This window comes from Microtus pennsylvanicus, chromosome 6 (assembly GCF_037038515.1).
Source record: "Microtus pennsylvanicus isolate mMicPen1 chromosome 6, mMicPen1.hap1, whole genome shotgun sequence".
Taxonomy (NCBI): domain Eukaryota; kingdom Metazoa; phylum Chordata; class Mammalia; order Rodentia; family Cricetidae; genus Microtus; species Microtus pennsylvanicus.
Window position 1 is genome coordinate 69,399,800 of NC_134584.1, and position 19,783 is coordinate 69,419,582.

A 19,783-nucleotide genomic window follows, 5' to 3' on the forward strand; every position below is an offset into this window, starting at 1 on the left:
GGATATGTGGCATGTTCAAGTCCTAAAGGAAGGAAGAGGGGTGCATTCCTTCTCAGTTTTCCTAGCCTGTGTGAAGTACCTGCAGCTGCACACCTGCTCCAGTGGAAAACTGTGCAGTGCAAGTGACAGGTTAACAAAACATTTCTTTTACCTTTCAGAAGGAATTGAGTTCTTTGTCTTGTCTCACCATTTTAAGCTAACTTTTAAAATTAACCAACTATTTTGCCCTAGAATAATAGTTGTATTGTAACAGGTGAATATATTGTACATGACTCAGAAGTTAGCCTCCCTATTAAATGTGTTTTCCTTATGAGAATGTACAAGTATCAAGCTACCTTTATATAATTTCAGAAAAAAGCTGCATAATCAAAAATTTGGATAAAAATATAATAATATGGTCAGTTATTATTTCATAGCATTTATCAAAATTTGGCTTAGTATGATTATCTTAATACTAAACTTATTTAATACTAAACACCTATCTGTAGTCATAACACACATCCACTTAACAAACTAATGAAGCAAGCAAAGCACTAATTATTTGATACATCTGTAAAATGAAGTATTTTAACATATATAAGGGCATTTTGAGCATGGGTGTTCTAGGTTTTTCCAGCTATGTAGGTTAAAATGTGAATCATTTAATATTTTAGTAGTTAATACAATAAATACTGAACTATAACTCCATGGCTTTTCAGAATAAGGACTTTGGATAAATCCTTGCGAGCTGACTCCGGTTTCCTTGGCTGTTGCATGAACACAGTCATTGGACAATGTTCAGCTGAGTGATAGGGTGCACTATAAAGTCCATAATTGTTCAGCCGCACAGCAGGAAGGATAAGGTGGAGAGGTAGAATAGTAGATAATCAAGTTTTGTTAGTAGACTCATTACATGGAAGTCAAAGTATCCGAACTCCGGTTCAGAGAGAAAAATACCTTGACCTTTGATGAATAAGCCTGGGAAGTCCAGTGTTGCTATCTCTAGCACAATGCATGGCACATCATTCACCGTGCTCTCAAACCTACACAATTTCTTTTGAGATAATTATAACTATAGAAATTCTGCCTTCCATTTTCTACCAACAAATGTTCTCATATATGCCTCCTTGCTCTTTTTCAAATTTTTAACCGTTTTCCTTAATTGTTGTCATATATATATATATATATATATATATATATATATATATTTAAAATGGTTATTTAAAAATTGAATAGAACACCAGACAAAAGGTGTTTTTAGTTTATTTTTTTTACTTATAACTGTAAAAATCAGATGTTCTTTCTAGGATAAGAATGATTAAGAGGGGCAAGTGCAAATGCACCAGCACCTCAATGGATTCACCACTGTGAATGTGTGCTGCTCAGAGGTGCTTCCTAAGATAGTTACAGTTCAATCTCTTCTCCCCAGAAGAAACTCTGCTCTTTCTACATAGCCTCACTGAAGAATCTAGCAGCTAGGTGACCCACATATGAACACAGAAACAATGATGCTTACCTTCTACAACTGTATTTTCAGGAATTAAGTGAAATCATTTCCCCACAGGCAGACAGAACGGAGAGGAGACCCCCTGTAGTGGAATGGGCTTTCAGCTGCAACATAGCAAAATGCAACTTCTTGATTATGAAAAAAATTGATTATTAAAAAAATTGAATTCTTCCCTTACTCTGACCAACAAGTCCTATTCATTGGGATTTTGAACTCCTTAATGTTAGGCCCTTTTGGTAGCAAGCTATCAGCTTTCCCATATTTGTACAAATTATCTGATCCCCATGATAGTCTAATCCAGTCAACCCAGAGAGATAAAATGGAAATTTACTTCATGCACCAAACATCTAAAAACCCAAATAGTTCGGGGAATAGGGAATCTGGCTCTAGATAGTCTTCCCTTCAAGTAGCCTGTTCTGAGTATGGCATGTGTCTTTCCACTTTCAATAAACCTTGGCTGGGAGTTGTGACTGCAATTTTCTTGCCTTTTAATTCTTTAATCAGTGGTGAAAACAAATTCATTTCAAGACCCCTAGACAGTTATCATTTTTAATAGTGTTTCCATAAAAGGCTAATCACCAGTCACAATACTAAAAAGTGAGTGACAGGAGTTAAATGATACTTAGAAATTGTAGTTGAATTCTTCATGAATGTTCAAGTTTTTGTAGATGACTTAATATAGTCAAGGGTATAAAATTTAGCATGTGTTGGGGGAAACCTATATCTTTGATGATCCCATTTCTACCTACATTTAGTCAGCTTACTTCTTGCATACATCAGGAATGAAACTTCTCGAGAATTATGCTTCTTTTTATTCTACAAGAGCAAAAAGTAGAAAGTGGTATCAACAAAATATTCTGACTAGAAATTAAATGTGTATATTGTGTTTGGATTTACATATCTTACTATATATATATTCTATATATAGCATGAAAGTCTTAGAAAATAAAGCTCCTTTTCATTTGACATTTAAGCAACTTTTTGTATGTAACAACTAATTAATTAGAAATGAGATATAAATAACACTAAATATTTGGGCTTGATAGTTCAAATGTGCTTACAAGAGGTGGCTATTAGCCTGCTACAGAGACGGTCAATTCATTCATGAAACAATGTAGGTCCTTCTGAGGCAAGCTGTGATGGGAAATAAAACCTTGGGGCAGTCCCACCCTCACCCATTCTCCTCTCTTGCAATACCCTCGCTCACAAAGCCCCTTTCAACTGTTCTTTTATACTATATATTTACTTTTCTGCTTCAGACCTCTTCTTGCAAGGTCATGCATTACATTTCCAACTTTCCAGCAAGCTGAACCTCAAATAGGACCTAAACGGATGTTTGCCAGTGCAGAAAACAAACCCCGTACCAACATATCGATGATATGTATAAACGTTTTGAAAGTTTTCAATTTTACATAACAGCCAAAGCAATCCTTTTCCAAGTACAGATAACATTACTGAAGCAAAACAGCGGCAAAATAACCAACCAAAGAGTGTCAGAAGCATTTCACAGGACATTTGGATTTAGTCCATCAATTTTACAAGTAACAATGCAGATATCATTGACTGAACAGTTGAAATACAGGATCAAATTTATTATGCTATGAATTTTAAGTTTTATTTTTAATTTGGCTTTATTTTATGATTATTTTTAAATAACAAAATTTACACTCTCTAATATGAACTAAATGAATGTTTATAAATGCCAACTGAAATATTTTATGTCTATTATTTTCACATTATGTATGATATATGCATTAAACCTTTTAAAATGTGACTTTCCTGAAGTAAGTCAGCAAGAAAATATACTTTAGAAATTCAAAATTATTTGTAGTTTGGTAAAAAAAAATATCATTTTGAGATCAAGTTAATACTTATTATTTATACCTGCAATGTGAATATGTGTGAAAATATAGTCATTTCTCAGTCATTTGTACAAAAAACAATAAATTTTCTTCATTTATATCATTTAAACAGGAAATATGGTATAATTTTAAAACTACTTTGAATTTTAAAGCAATTTAAATTCTAATATAAGTTCTGAAAATGACTTTTGTTTTTAATTAAAATTTTTGTATTACATGTAAACTATTGTTAATTATTCAATTTTTATTTCTTATACAAAATATTTTGTCTTGTTTTCAATTTTCAAATGAAACCTTAGCTCTAACTAAATAGAAATCCCAGCAGTCTAGTCATCAGGATGTACACTATCTTTCCTACTGCAGTGGGGGGTTTTCCCAGGGCGTCTGTGTAAACAAACTACTTTTCATTTCTCAAAGAAAATGTGGCTTTCTCTTATTCTTCCAGTTAACTTTTGAAACTACTGGTATTCGGGGAAGGCTTAGAGCCTTAAAGTCTTTAAAAGTCCCTAATTACTCAAGAGTTTTTTTTTTTTTTTTGCTTTGTTTTTGTTTTCTGTTTGTTTGTGATTTTTGCCTTAGTGAGTAATAAAAGAACCAGATTGCCACATTTTTTTTTATAAAAATTCGCTTGTTTCCATTAATCACACGACTATCCCTCTATACCTGCTTTAATTAGGGCAATCCTCCTCCGAACTTTTCTACTACTTTCTATAAAGCACATATGCACACGGGCAGTGATGACCCTGCAAAGAAGTCGTAAATTTAGTCTCTGGGAAATGAGAACGCTTCCCAGATGACTTAATTTGTTCTGGGAGCACGTGCTGCCTCGTGTGTAACCTCGCATTCTGTTGCCTATGACCTCAGCGACATCCACCTGCTGGAAGCCATGTTTGATTCTCTGACCGGGGAAACGCCTGCTTGACAGCGGAATGGTATCACAAGACAGTGTGATGGAATTTTTCTTTCTCTGTCATCATTAAGGGGGTTCCCCCTATGGCGAGGGGAATGAAAAGTACGATTTAATGTTCTCTGGAGAGTGGCAGGGGGAAAAAAGGCTGAAAGCATCGCATGCTGCTTTCGGAGTGGGCCATTTCAGTCCTTGTGGCGAATGGGACGTCCCGGCGGAATTCACCATAGACTGGCTGAAAAGAAAGGGATTAAGACCGTTCGAAGGATGGAAACGTAACAAAAGGACTTTTATGATGTAGCAGCATAAAATAAGAGACTCTATTGTGCAACTGATTGCTAAAGATCTTTGAATTGGGGAGCCTAGCCTAGTAGGCCTTGTTCCTTGAGGGTTTAGAGGCTTGTTCTCCAAGATCTGTCTATGCTAAAGACACATCCTATTCTCATTTAGGGCCAAGTAAGAGATTATCAGTTTGTTCCTACATGAGTCTTTTCCACACCTACCGAAAAGTGGCCTGTAGGGAGAATATACTCCAGTGAAAGTTGCTGCTAATTAAAACAAGTAATTAGTGTTCCTCCAGGCTTTGCGGTTTCACTCACTTTTGCCTGCCAGACTGCATTAGTTTAAAAGCAATCCAATTTCTAGCAATAACAGACTGTAAAAAAGTCATTTAACAAGTATATAAGTGTAAGGTTACAGTTCAGGCGTTGATTTATCTCCTCTGTGTTAGTTAGAAGTAGAGCAGTAAAGCTGAAAAGAAAGACGGTTAAATAGCTTTTAAAAATTAACATTGAGAAAGGGAAACCAAAACTGAAACAAGACTCCAAAAGGTAAATCTTGTCAGTTTACAGGTGGAGAGACAAGCCCACACTAGAGCAAGACTCCAAAAGGTAAACCTTGTCAGTTTACAGGTGGGGGAGACAAGTCCACACTAGAGCAAGAAGCATTTGCGGTCCTAACTTACATACAGATATGAAAAGTGAATTGTACCTCTTTCCTCATAGAGCCCTCACTTAACATATTGTAAACAGATCATTTCATTCAGTCCCTTTGTTTCTGCTCCTGTCTTTGCTCAAACAGGGAAATACTAGTGATTGAATCTCAGTGAAATGAAGTGGAGAGGTAGAGTTGAACATAACACTTTATTACTTCCGTTTCTGCGGTTTCAAAGTGACAAGAAAAGATTCATTGCTTTATATCTGGCGGGAGGACTAAGCAAAACCAAATTGATTTTCAAAGATTTTGAAATTTTCAAGTGATTTTAGTTTTTTGTTTTTAAAATATGTAGCAAAAGTCAATTTTAAAAAGGGGTCGGCTCTAAATTCACACCTAGCTAAGGATCTTGTCTGCTTGCAGCTTCTGTAACCTGATATTCTTCTGTAATTGCTGCCTTTGCAGTTAGGAGGATTTAATTCTGAGGTTAATATCATCAAAGACAGGTGTGCTATCGTGCAAGCAATTCAATACAGAACATTTAAATAAGCTGTAAATGTAGCTCCCTTTGAACAAATGAATTCATATTTAATTAATGAAAAATTTTTAGGCTTGTGAGTTCTCCAATGATTTTTTAAAAAGAATTGCAAATATGTCTCTGAAAAGTAAACAAAAGTAATTACCTTTGTATAATGCCATCAATACAGATAATACTGATAAGGAAAAAGTAATTTATATAAACTGTTAATACTGTTAAAGTTAGATCTTTTTAAACTATTCATCCACAGTAGGATTTAGTAGACAAGTTAAAAAGACCTTAGTTACTTAAGGATTCTGATTAATTTTATTTAAGTTTAAATTAACAGTGCATGCCAAATATATCTTAAGAATCAGTTGGAATATCATGATGTCATACATGGATCTAATCTACATGGGAAGAAGAAAAGGACAAGATCTCCTGAGTAAATTGGGAGCATAGGGAACTTGGGAGAGGGTTGAAGGGGAGGGAAGAGGCAGGGAGGGGAGTAGAGAAAATGTAGAGATCAATAAAAATCAATAAAAAAGATGTATTTAATAAAGCAAGGTGGTTTCTAAATTAATGAAATAAATTAGTACTTAAGTTATGAATTTTAACCCATAGCTTCAAGCTGTGCTTCTACTTCCGTCAAATTTCTGTTTCCTGATAATGTAAAGAGCAGGAAATTGGGGTAATACTGTCTTTTCTTATTCTAAAACATGTGAACTAATAAAACTTGTTTCACTTCTAAATACTTTTGTGAAGTCATTTTCCAACAAAAATTCACATTTTTGATAAATTCTAAAATCAGTTCTTAACTTTTGCAAAAGTCAACGTTGGTTTATTGAGAATGTTTTCTGCATCTTGTTTTCTCGTGATTAGAACTGTGCTCCACTGTCGTTTTAGGGTGGCTTGGAGCAGTAGTTGTTTAACAGTAGAAAAACCTTCTTTCAAAATCAGTCTTTGATAGCATTTGATTTTCTGAAATTGAATTTAGGCCACATCTATCAAGTCTCCTTTGGAGCTCAGAGTTGCTTTTTATTTCAAGGCTGATGAGCTAGGGAATGTGACTGAGGCAGCACAAGCCTGGGGCACCAGAGGGCAGACTGCAGAGACCTGGGAGGCAGCTCTGAACTCTTTATGGATCCTGATGGAACCACAAAGGACACTATAATAGCTCTCATTTTATATATTAAGCCATATTTGCACAACAATTCCATTATAATACTCGGATAATCTTTAAAAGTCATTTTAAAACAGCGAATGTCTAACTGCTGAGTCTCAAGGAAAAGAAAACAATTTTCCTGTGCCAAATGTCTTTCGTAAGAGATTTCAATTGTCATTTTATTCTATTTTAAAGATAATTTGACCTTATGATTCTTCCATTTCTTAAATGCATGTTTCAAATATAATTGTTTTCATTTGGATTTGAAGCTAAAAAAAATGCAGCAAAATAACCTTCTACAATTGCTCTGATGCTCTGCCATGCTTTGGTCTAACCACAAGGATTTCTAGGTCAAAATTACTAGCATTAAAATTTATGTCTTCAGAAGTTCAGTATAAGGTTTGTTGTATATATATCATATGTGTGTGTATAATAGTATTATACATGATGCTGTATTATCATTACATATATTGTATATGTTTGCATACACGCATACATATATATGCATGTATATATGTGCATAAATATATAAATGTCTTTTTTTTAGTATATGTGTGTGTGTGTCTTTCTTGTTTAAAGCAACATTCCTGGGGACTTGAGAGATGGCCCCGTGTTAAGAGCACTGGCTGCTCTTCCAGAGGACTCTGGTCCTATCCCTGTCACCCACATGGAAACTCACCACCCTTTGTAACTCCAGACCCAGGGAATCTGAAGCCTTCTTCTGGCCTCCATAAATATTGCATATATATGGTATATGGATATAGATCAGTAAAAGCATCCATAAAATATAAATAAATACTTTCTATAATGGATAGTTATCCTAGCCAAATAGATAAGTATATTTAGCAAGGTCATACAATCTGTAAGAACTCTAAGATCTTTATATGACACAAAATATGAATAAATATTTGAGTATAAAAAATATTTAAAAATTTTAGCAATATTTTATTCACGATATAGTAATAGGTCACAAAATTCCTTGTAGTAGTCATTCAGAAGTTTCTGTAAATGAGAAATATATTAAATTACATAATTTAGCAAAGCATGGTATTTGAAGATGAGTCCTGTGTCATTCCATACTAAATCACACCTAAAACATGTTTCAGATTTATTAATTACATAGAAATCTTGGATAAAAGAGCAATGTTAGTATTTATAAAAAGCTACAATACACCAGGAATCAAACCAGGTACTTTCATACATATTATGTTATCAATTGTCAGAATTTGGAGGTGAAAATTGAGTAGTCTACATAGAGTAAAGCAGTATGTTCCAGAAATGTAAGGTGAAGGGAACTTAAATAAATAAACAAATAATTAAATAAACAAGCAAGCAAATAAATAAGTGTACCTGTTTAAAAATGTTTATAAAGTATCCAAATTATTCTGCCACTGTGCTTAGTGTATTATAGGAAAGGTCCAGGTAGATACATAGATAAATAAATACAAAATTCACCAATAAACAGAAATATGTACAGGGAAGAAAATAATCAAGTTTTAATGGCAATGCTGTCGGTCTTGGTTTTGCTGTTTGTCTGTTGCCTGTTTGGATTTTGAGCCTAAGCTCAAGCCTATGTCTTGGTTGACTAATTTATTCCAGCTCTGGAGACTGAATCTGGATTTCACCACATGCTAAACACCTCACCACTGCTCTAAAGTACAGTTGTCTTTTGTTTTGTTTCACATTTTTCTTTTCCTAGAAGGAGAAATTGTAGTGCAGACAAGGCATTAGTTGTGCATTCAAACCTAGCTCCTCTGTTTCTGCTGTGTCACTTTGGGCAGTGTACTTAATTTCCCTTAGGCGAAGTTACTGTTTTCTCATCATGTATAATATCTGTCTTGGGGAAGGTTGCTATGGGAATCAACTCAATACAAGTAAAATGGTTTGGCACATGTTTTGCATGCAATAATTTGAACTTTATTTGGAATTAAGATTCATTTGGCAATTAATTTTATTCCAGAAGAGTGTGAGAGATGAAATTTTCAAGATTTTAGTGAAATTTTATCTGATATTGTTTTTGTTTTAGATTCTGATTTTTATAAAGTATGAAAGTATGTAAAATCAGCCATGTAGTCAGTCGTCATTCTTTGACTCATATAGTTATTTATTAAGAAAAATATCAATAAAGAATTTGAAATTAATTTACTATTTTAGGCTGTATTCTAAATAAAAGAGATATAAGAGCTTTGTTAAAATTTATTTTTACTTAAAAATTTCCACCTCCTCCCCTCCTCCCATTTCTCTCCCCTTCCTCCACCCCCTCCCCCTCCTTCTCCAGTCCAAAGAGCAGTCAGGGTTCCCTGCCCTGTGGGAAGTCCAAGGTCCTCCCCCCTCCATCCAGGTCTAGGAAGGTGAGCATCCAAAGAGATTTTACTTAAAAATTTGTTTCAGCAGTTAGCATAGTTACACTCATGTGACTGAGGCATGAAAAAAATAATCAGTTTTAAAAAAAAAAAGATGATTGGTTCTTATAAACTGAATTTGTTGACTGCTTAAGACTTGTTTCTCTATTGCTTGAAAGTTACTGAAAAGAATGCTTCTAAAAGGGTGCTCTGACTATTGGGAATAACAAGGTGGCAGTAAGGTGCTCTGTCAGGTTATCTATACCTCCTTTCTGGTAAGGGATGCTGTGTGCTCTGTAACTCTCTCCACTAAATTTAGTCTCTGATTTCAAACTTACACAGATGTGTCTGACAGCTATTTTGTAATGCTGCTGTGTATAACATTAACTCTTTTTTAAGATCTTAGTTTGTACTGAGCATTATACACTGTAGTTTGTGGGATTTAGTAGAAATAGAACTCCTGATTTATTTCCATCCATTTGCATGCAAAATTCAAGAAGTCATTGTTTTTTACTGCTGAGTAGTACTCTAATATGTATATATTCCATCCTTTATCTATTCTTCCATTGAAGGGCATCTAGGTTGTTTCCAGGTTCTGGCTATTACAAACAATGCTGCTATGAACATAGTTGAGCATATACTTTTGTTGTATGATAGGGCATCTCTTGGGTATATTCCCAAGAGTGGTATTGCATATTTGGATTTTAGCCATAAATAAAGGACATTGAGTCTATAATTCGTGATCCTAGAGAAGCTAAATAAGAAGGTGAACCCAAAGAAAAACATATAGGCATCCTTCTGGATATTAACTTTCATCAGTCGATGAAAGGAGACAGAGACAGAGTCCCACATTGGAGTACCGGACTGAAATCCCAAGTTCCAAATCAGGAGCAGAAGGAGAGAGAACAGGAGCAAGGAACTCAGGACCGCAAGGGGTGCACCCACACACTCAGACAATGGGAATGTTCTATTGGGAACTCACCAAGGCCAGCTGGCCTGGGTCTGAAAAAGCATGGGATAAAACCAGACTTGCTGAACATAGCGGACAATGAGGACTACTGAGAACTCAAGAACAATGGCACTGGGTTTTGATCCTACTTCACCTACTGGCTTTGTGGGAGCATAGGCAGTTTGGATGCTCACCTAACTAGACCTGGAAGGAGGTAGGTGGTCCTTGGACCTCCCACAGGGCAGGGAACCCTGATTGCTCTTTGGGCTGATGAGGGATGGGGACTTGATTGGAGGAGGGGGAGGGAAATGGGAGGCGGTGGCGGGGAGGAGGCAGAAATCTTTAATAACCAAATAAATAAATAAATAAATAAATAAATAAATAAATAAATAAATAAAACAAAAAAAAAACCCAAAAATGAACACCTGATTTATAAGCAATTGAAGAAAAGTGTTTTTCTCCACTTTTCCTGCTAGACTATGCTAATACTTAATGTTACACTTACAGTACTGCCCAGTTCATTTGATATCTAAACCTGGTCTCTCTTTTCTTTAAACTCTCTTTCATGCATAAAAAGTTGTTACGCAGTCTATTCCTATCCGACCATTGATAAAAACTTGGCTATGTTTGAAAAGAAGCCTGTGAAAGTGGAGCAGAGTGGGAGACAACTTGCCTAGTTTGTTATGAGTTAATCCTCACATCACAAAATAGAATAATGAAACAATTTAAACTCGCCACCTGACAAAAATCTCACCATGAATGATAGAATCTGTTTCCATGAATTTTATAAGTCCTACAACTTCATGTTAAATGCAGAAAGCACCCAAGTGCACAGGAAGCTTGATATTCTTTCCCTAAGAGGTATATTACCTTTAGTCAATTATTATTTTTTATTTTTAATTTCCATCCCTAATAAAATTCTGTGTTATTGGCTATTATTTTAGTGAAGGTTAAAAACTCAGCGTTCTAAGGATGTGAAAAGGACTCTTGCTGCCCCTTCTTACACATTTTCATAACCTCTCCTCCAATAGAGTTACGAGCACTTTTGTTTCTTGCTCTTTTGTTTCAATTTGTTTGTTTATTAACTGCTACTAACCTCTGAGTTAGTATGTCAGTCAGTCAGTTGTTTAGTCACTTAGTTGAGAAGGCTTTGCCCTATTTAGCTCAGAATACCTGAAACTCACTGCATAGATCATGTTGGCCTAGAACTGCCCTGCCTCAGCCCCACAAATGCTGGGAATCCCACCATACCTACTGTTTTCCTACCTTCTTGAGGAACTCAAATATATGCTATACTTCACCTAAACTTTTTTTTGTTATTTCTAGAGAAAAATGCAAGTTGTCTTCAGAGTATTAAGAACATGGCCAAAATTTAGTGTTAAGTAGAACTGCATTTGGTCCAGAAAAAAACAAGACTAGCATTTTATTCTAATTAGCCCATATGATCTTTAGATAACAATCTCTTTTTCTAAGTTTTACTATAACAGTGACTTGAAAAATTTAAAAAAGAAACCTTCTAGGTCCTTTCTGGTTCTTACATTTCATAATCCCACCATATATCATTCAGAATTACAAATCTCCAAAAGCTCCTGGAGTTGAGTTTTCTTTAGCTAATGTTATTGTGGGCTTACCCTTCCATAAGCACTCCAAAGGACAGACACTTGTCACCTGTCCTTTGCAATGTACCATGATCATTCACAATTGTACTTAGTCAAGCTGACAAAAACTATGGTTTCCTTTATAGTAGAATTTTTATTTTTTTAAATATTATTTGATTTTGTTCTTTAAAAACTGAATCTCACTTTTAAAGAGGACTACATTCCTCATGTTTCTGCTTCCTGGGTCTTCACATTAGTATTCATAGATAACATATAATACTTGAATTGAAAGTTTGCAACTAGAACTTGAGCTATAGAACTTTCATAAATTCAACTTTTCCACAATAAATAGTATTTTATTTACTTTGAGAATTAGCTGATAGTTTGAACTTTTTGTGAGTCAACTACTTAGGGATCTCTTTAAAAATATAAAACTAAGGAAGTCGTTATATATTTGTACCATCCTTCAATTAAAAGTTTCTGCCAGTACATTCTAGCATGTGGCATGTCTTTGAAGAGTAAGTACTCTTGTCAATCATATATATTCAGAGAGGAGAGTGTGTGTGATCTCAGACAAGGTTAGATAAGAGTTGATTCCACAGAAACTTCTTAGGTCCATCCATGTATTTTCACTGTACTCTACAAAGCTCAAACTCATGGACACACAGACTACATTAGTCATTTAGACCTTCAAAGGGGCCTCTAAGATTATCCTAACCACGTAGTCCTACAAGTTCAGTAATGATGACCTTTTAAAAAGACACATAAACTTTTAAGGAGATCACTAAAAGGCAATAACAAGGGATAGAGCCAAAAAATTGGAAACAGGGGAAGTTAAGCACCAAGTATTCTAGCACGACTGCTTGAAGGTTGTACTGAGCATCTGAGATGAAAGTAATAACTTTTCCATGGATAATTTTCATCATTAAAAAATCCACCTAGATTTTTTTATATTAAAAAGGAATAATCTAGTTTCAAAACCATAACAGAATGTAAGTAGATTTATGAACATATGTAGGTCTATAAAATTTATGGGCAACTACTATATGCCTAGTGACAATGATAAGATTAAACATAATTTTAGCTATCAACAAATATGAAAGTTGCATACCTTAAAAATATTGGTCTCTGCTGAGTGTGGTGTCATATACCTTTAATCTCAACACTCAGGAGGTAGAGAAAGGCAGATCTCTATGAGTTTGAAATCAGTCTGGTCTAGAAAACAAGACATCATCTAAAAAATAAACAAATAAAAATATATCTTCTTTGTGTTTATGTGGCCATCTTTATCTTTTTATATTTGTAAAATGCTAACATTGTCATAAAGAAGTATGTTAACTTATGACAGGAGAAAATCCTGGTCATGCAGATGTTCAGTATCACTAATATTAAGGAAAACATTGCTCCATGGCTTGTTTTATTGGGCAAAATTAAAATTAAGGCCTCTCCTAAAGTAATGAGGACATACCACTTCCAATTCAAATTTTGAACAAATTTGGTGGACTTTTAAGATGTAAGCAATCCTTTTTGAAGTAGTTGCTGAGATATTAGGTCACTGTCCTCTTTAAAGCATTTAGTACATGTTTTCTTTCCTTCAGTTCACAATCATAGCCTGTGGATAAATGTAAATAAATAGATGTAGATTTTAGATATATCAGTTTGGTAACCAACTGTGCAGTTGAACCTCAGAGCTATTTCAGGTTTTTGTTTATTTAAAATTTTTATCCTGTTATTTTTTTTCTTTGTTTTCCTTTCTCTAATTTTTCATTGCATAACAATTTCTGGATAAATTCCCACTACAGTTTCGCATCTAGATTTAATGAAGCTGTTGAACCTTTCACCTTTGGCCAGCAAACAAAAACTATCATGGTATCTATTGCATTTATTTTATGGAAGGAGGATAGTTCTATGTTAGGAATGTTAATGATAAACCTTTTAGAGTACAGGAGATTATTTACATAGGTCCCTGTACCATTAAATAATGGCGTTGAATCCTTTCTCTGGTCTTTCTTAAAATCTGGAAATAAAACAATATGCTGGGTCTTGCTATAATGCTCACCGATATTCTGTGACTTTATTGGTAATTTGTCTACAAATATAAATCTTGGTGTCAACTTTCAGTGAGAAAGTAATTTCTTCATAAGTAGACATCAGTTTTTGCAGCCTGGAGAGCTATTTTGCCTGGGTCTTTGCCTCTTAAATCCATCCTATCTTCTGAATTCACATGGCCTATAATGCTGCACAACCAGCGTTTCTAGGAACAGATAGTAAGCTACTGAGATGTGCTTAAATAGATCAAATTCTAAAACTTAAAATATATACTTTGTGCTGTTTTACACCTGTAAAAATCTATAAACACTTGCTTAGTTTTGTCCTTTCAAAGGAAATTAAAAACAAGCAGGGAATCCTGCCTCATTTCTGGGCAGAATAATGACATGTGCAATGAACACTAGAGGGGGAGCTTCCCCTCTCATAGGCAGCTCAAGCATCTAAAAGAAGACCACTCTGAAACAGCAAGCTGAAATCTGACCATTCATGGTTTTAAAGGAAAAGATCAAAAATGGAAGGCAGTTAATTTGTTGTTCTTTTCTAAAAAGAAACAAGAACTCTCAGTGGACTTGAGAGTTTTAGTTACTACTCAAGCCATGATACAGAAAATCTTCAAAATCCTCTCCACAGCAGTTTTAGTTTAAGGAAAAGGATTAGAGAGCTTTATGCTTTTTTTTTTTGCTTTCTTTTTCTTTTCCTTTCATCCTTTGCTAAAGTTATGCCTCATTTAAATACCTAAGGAATTATGGAATGAATCAGCAAATATTGATAAATTTAACATCCGTGGAGAAACAGTCACCCTGATTATTAGGGCCTAGAAACATCCAGCATTTGAAATAGTTTGCAGGAAACTTAGAACTTGGATTCCCTGGACACCCTTGATTTTTAAAGGCTCAAGTTCCTTTCCTTCAGAAAAGAAATCATGTATTTCAACTCCTCCCCTCTCAAGTTTAAAGATTTTTAATACTATTGAAATTATTATACATCTCAAATCTTCACAACAGTAATCTAATTTTGAAAGAAACTGAGCAATTTATCAAGTGAAGCATTTAAGTAGAAATATTTAGTATAATTTTAGTAGGAAAATTGTAAGCTGTTATTTCTTCTGTTATGACTCTTACACTGTCACATCGTGTATTCGATAAACCCCACTGTTTTCAAAGAACAAACTATTTTCCAAAAGGAAAAACATGATAAAAAAGACTGCTTTTCTCTGACCTCAGCTGAACACTGTTTTTGTGTGTGTGTCCCCTCCTCCCCCCCCCCCCCCCAAGGAACTCTCACCAGCTAACACCAGGGTCTCTTCCTGGGTCACTAACAGTATTTTCTGGGCTGTGTTTGAAAGAGAGGTGAACCAAGCATGACGAGTCTGGAGTTAGAAAACACAACAAATTTTTTAACACATCCTTTTAAGGAATGCAGGAAGAAAAAGAGGAAAAAAAGACTAAAAATCCTTTGATGGAATTTCATTTCCTTGGATTGTGAGGACGGCAAGTGAAGAGACAGCAGACGCTTGGTTTCAGTAAGCTCTGCAGTTGAGTGCAAGCGATCAGCTCTGACCAGCCTTAGAATTTACTATCAGAGTGGAAGGAGAGGTAGCGCCCCTCCTCTCCATCAATAAACAAGACTGCCCGTATGTCCTAGTCTTTTGTTTGTTTTCAGAAGATTTCAAAGAACATGGCGAACAAACTTTTAAATTTCTTTTCTGATTTCTGTGGTGTTTTCTCCAGAGATCAAATGAAGGCTAAATTTATTAGTGACCTCCCACAATCCTGAAGTCTTATTAACAGAGAGAGCAAAGGCACGCTGCACTAACTAGACGGACTATGAGACAGTAAAATTGCCTCTTAAAGAATACTCAGCAAAATTAATTTTGAGACTGTTGATATGACCATCAACTTTCTCTCATTCTTTACCCACAGACACCAGTGTGTCAGTTAGAAAGCAGCGGGTGCTTTGTGCTAAGAGGTAACAAACTTGAGATTGCAATTGTATATGAGTTGACCAAATAAATGTTGTTTTTATCTCTATTGTCAGTACTACGCAATTTTCCCTCTCAATAAAATGTCTAGTTAATTACCTGCCTTTTATCATAGAAAAAGTGTTTTACATAAGCAAATATTTATAGGGATTGAAGTTAGAAGCACTTGTGGCTCTTGCTGAGTGCCCTAGTCACTTGCCTTTAACATATTCTTATATACAAGTTTCTGAAATGTTTTACTTTTCAATATTTTCTTCATTCATATTTCCATATGACTTGTGTTCTTTAAAAATACTTACTTCTTTCTTTTAATTGATAAAATATCTTACTATGAGTTTAGGTATTTTTCTTAACTGTAACATGTTTCATGAGATAATTAGACTTATTCCTGCGACCTTCTATTTCCTTGGTAAACTTTACATTTTAGAAAGCTGAATATAAACTTTGTTTATATTCACGTTCATGTTTGTTCAATAATTCTCATTTTTATATAAATGTTTTTCTTATAAATTTTATTGTGAGAAAGCTGCAGAGATAAATATATCCAGCAAATTATAAGTTAAATATTTAAACATTACTTGACATACAGAAAATAAGTTTTGAACCTCAAATGTTGAATGGGTGGATGAAGCGTGGCAGATATATTTAATTATTGTATAAATTATTTAAGAAAAATGCTGTATATTTTATTCAAATATTGGCAAATGTATAAACTTTCAGATGTATTTCTTGGAAGGTGGGACTGGAAGTAAATATCTCTGCTGGTGAGTACCAATGTAGAAAGGGATGCTATGTAACAGTAGTTATTAGGTAAATGTCTCTGCTAGTGAGTACCAATGTAGTTACTAAGCCAACCTTGAGTATCACTCTCCCATCCCTTTATGGAAATGAGCGACTGTCATTTTCTCATGCCCTCTTGATAATATAGTTTATTTTCAAATATAGGAAGAATGGAGACAAGTTAATGTATCTGTATTGAGATGAAAATTATGAAAGTTACTTAACTGAAGGTTTCTATTCAAATGATTAACTTAGTTTTAAAGTACCTCATTTAAGAGAAGGTAACTGATTACATAGGATTTTTGTTTTTGAGTAAATATAGTTGACAAGATAGAGATGGATGTCCTTTTAAGATCAATATAAATAATTGTAACAAGTGTTAACAATTTTTTTTTCTTTTACAAAGCTAGGGGCTGAAGCCAGATCCTTGGAAACATTAGTTAGATAAATATCACTTATTCCAACTTGGTTTGGATTATCAAATGACTGATTCATAAATCAATCAACAGTCTATACCTAATATGCTTCAGTGAACTGAATCTAAGGATAGTTTAACACTTGGAACAAGGTCAAACAAGTTTTAAGCCATATGATAGTAGATAAATTGATAGGCACAATGAAGCAACCATTAATAATGATGCAGTAATTATTAATAGTAACTGAGTAAGTTCCTATTGCTGACAGGAGAGATTCTCTTCCAGCCTCTCATAAGCTGAGAAGATGTTGAGAAATGGTACAAAGAACGTGAATAGATTTTCTAAAATTTATTTATTTTCACTATAAAAAAGAGAGGTTGGGAAGATCAGATATAATTTAAAAAGGAAGTGAGGTTACAATACATAGGAAAAAACATATGAAAATGATAGGTTGGTAAGGATTCTTGTTGTATACAGAGGCTATCCTCCAAATTCATCTGGCAATAGTAGAGAGCTATCAAATGTTTTTTCTCAGCAAATTAACAATCAAAACAGATTTAAATGTTAAACAGTTACTCTGACAACCACATAGAGAATGGACTGAAGACTGCAGACATTTCAGAGAAGTAACTCGCATAGAAGAAGTGACCATGTTCAAAATCATTCTGTTATCCTGACTTTGAAAAGCACCACTCTGACTACCATTTCGAAGGCATCACTGAAAAAATTAGTATTAAACTTGATTCAACTCAAAAGAGGAAGGGAATAGTTATACCTATAAATGACATTAATTGTATCAAATATTTCTCTGGTATAGTTAATTTGTTTATATGTGCCAACTTTCTATTTGCCAAAACATGGGGACATGATACCACAAAGTAAGACCATGCATAAACAAATCTTTATCCATCTAACCGTTTAACAACACTATATCTTTGATTTCTTCTTTTTATTCTTCCATTTTCTTGCTCATCTCTTTGTCTCTGTATCTCTCTGCCTCTCTCTCTCTGTGTGTTTGTGTATGTGTGTGTGTGAGAGAGAGATAATGAGAGAGGGGGGGCAAGGAGGGAGGGAGGGAAGCAGAGAAAAATGTAGAGCTCAAGAAAAATCAATAAAAAAAGAATTGATCACAGAACATTTTCTGTGTTAAGTAAATACTCTACCATACCCTGTATGTTCACCCAACTATTATTATTTTTGTATGCTGATTTTTATAACATTTTATTGAGTGCATGAATCACTAACATCTTACATCTTACTAGTATCTTTCAAAGTTACAGAAAATCTTATATCTCACCTTTAAATAAGAGTGTTTCTGGTAAAGAGATCCTTGCTTAAAATTACAAGTACCTGACAGTTCATTAAGTCTAGAGACTTAAAAATGGCAATGTTGAGTTAAAAATCCATTTTATAGACAAATATTAAATATTTACAACATTATTAATAGTAATTTTTTGTGTTTGTATAATTCTATATTCATATAATTGTATATAATATATGAATTTATATTTTAATATGTTTATATTAGTGACTTATTCAACATTCAGCTTATGAAGTATGCAAACATTTGTAAAAATTATATTACATAAAATGACAAAAGTTGGATTATTTGGTTTATGAGGTATGCTAATTTCAGGTTAATTTTTACTCATTATTTAAGTAAGAAAATATGAGAGAAGGAAGGGAGAGATGGGGTTAAACAATTTAGTTTCTAAAAAATAATTTTTCTGTCCTCTGAACACCAATCTAAGAAAGAGTTAGAATATCTGGGCAAATAATGGTGAAGAAAATGTTGACTAAAGTATTTGGTCCAAATCTTAAGCTGCATTAATTCTTCTTGATTCCCTAAGAATGAGAGGCAGAATCCTCTGATTTGGAAGTTTCATTCATTTCATTATTTCCAATGGTTTGGGAGGAAAATAGAATGAGCATAGGAAAATAGGAGAGAAATGAAACAGTCTTGATTTTTTGTCTTGGTCTGGGGATCTAATATTTTCTAGTTAAGAAAGTGTTTTAGTACCCTGAAATTAGAACTATATTACAATCTTTTGAGTGCCATTGCCACTCTAGTTCCTGCAGAGTAAGGTGGAAAATATGGGGGGAAAGTGCTTATTAATATTTTCTTAAATCCTGAAGCACAATTACATCTAATATTTTAACTGATAGTAAATTGATAAAGCATAGAAACAGCATCTTCCTGCTGTTAGAAGAACTAAACTGAACACTATTAACTAGTGTGAGAAATAGTTTGAAGGAATCTTGTTTCTGTAGAGGGACTGAGGCAGAGTCTGCATCACTTTACGTTCCCTGCACATGGAGGGAAAGGCACACTCCTGCACAATAACTCGGTTGATAAAAGACTTACTAACTGAGCATGTGGATCTGAGTCATAACCACATGACCCACAAAAAGCAGAGTGTTTCAGTTGCAGCTGTGTTTCTGGCTTCTCCTAAGTGCAGTCCTGGAAAGTGCTTGCAGGAAGGTCCTTGCAGCCTGCGTCAGCCAATCTACTTGAACAGGCAAGATCCAGGGTCAGTGAAAGATCCAGTCTTAATATAAAAATTAGAGAGATATTGAGAAGCACAACTAACATCAATTCTGTCCTCAGGTGCAGATGCGAACAAGTACACACATTTACCCCTACACACACACACACACACGCACACACATGCACACATACACACAAACACAAACACACACACACGCACAAACACACACACACACACACACAATCTCCATAGTTTCATCAGATAATGTTATAAGGTTTCAGTTTGCTTCCTTCTTTATTAAAATAAGCA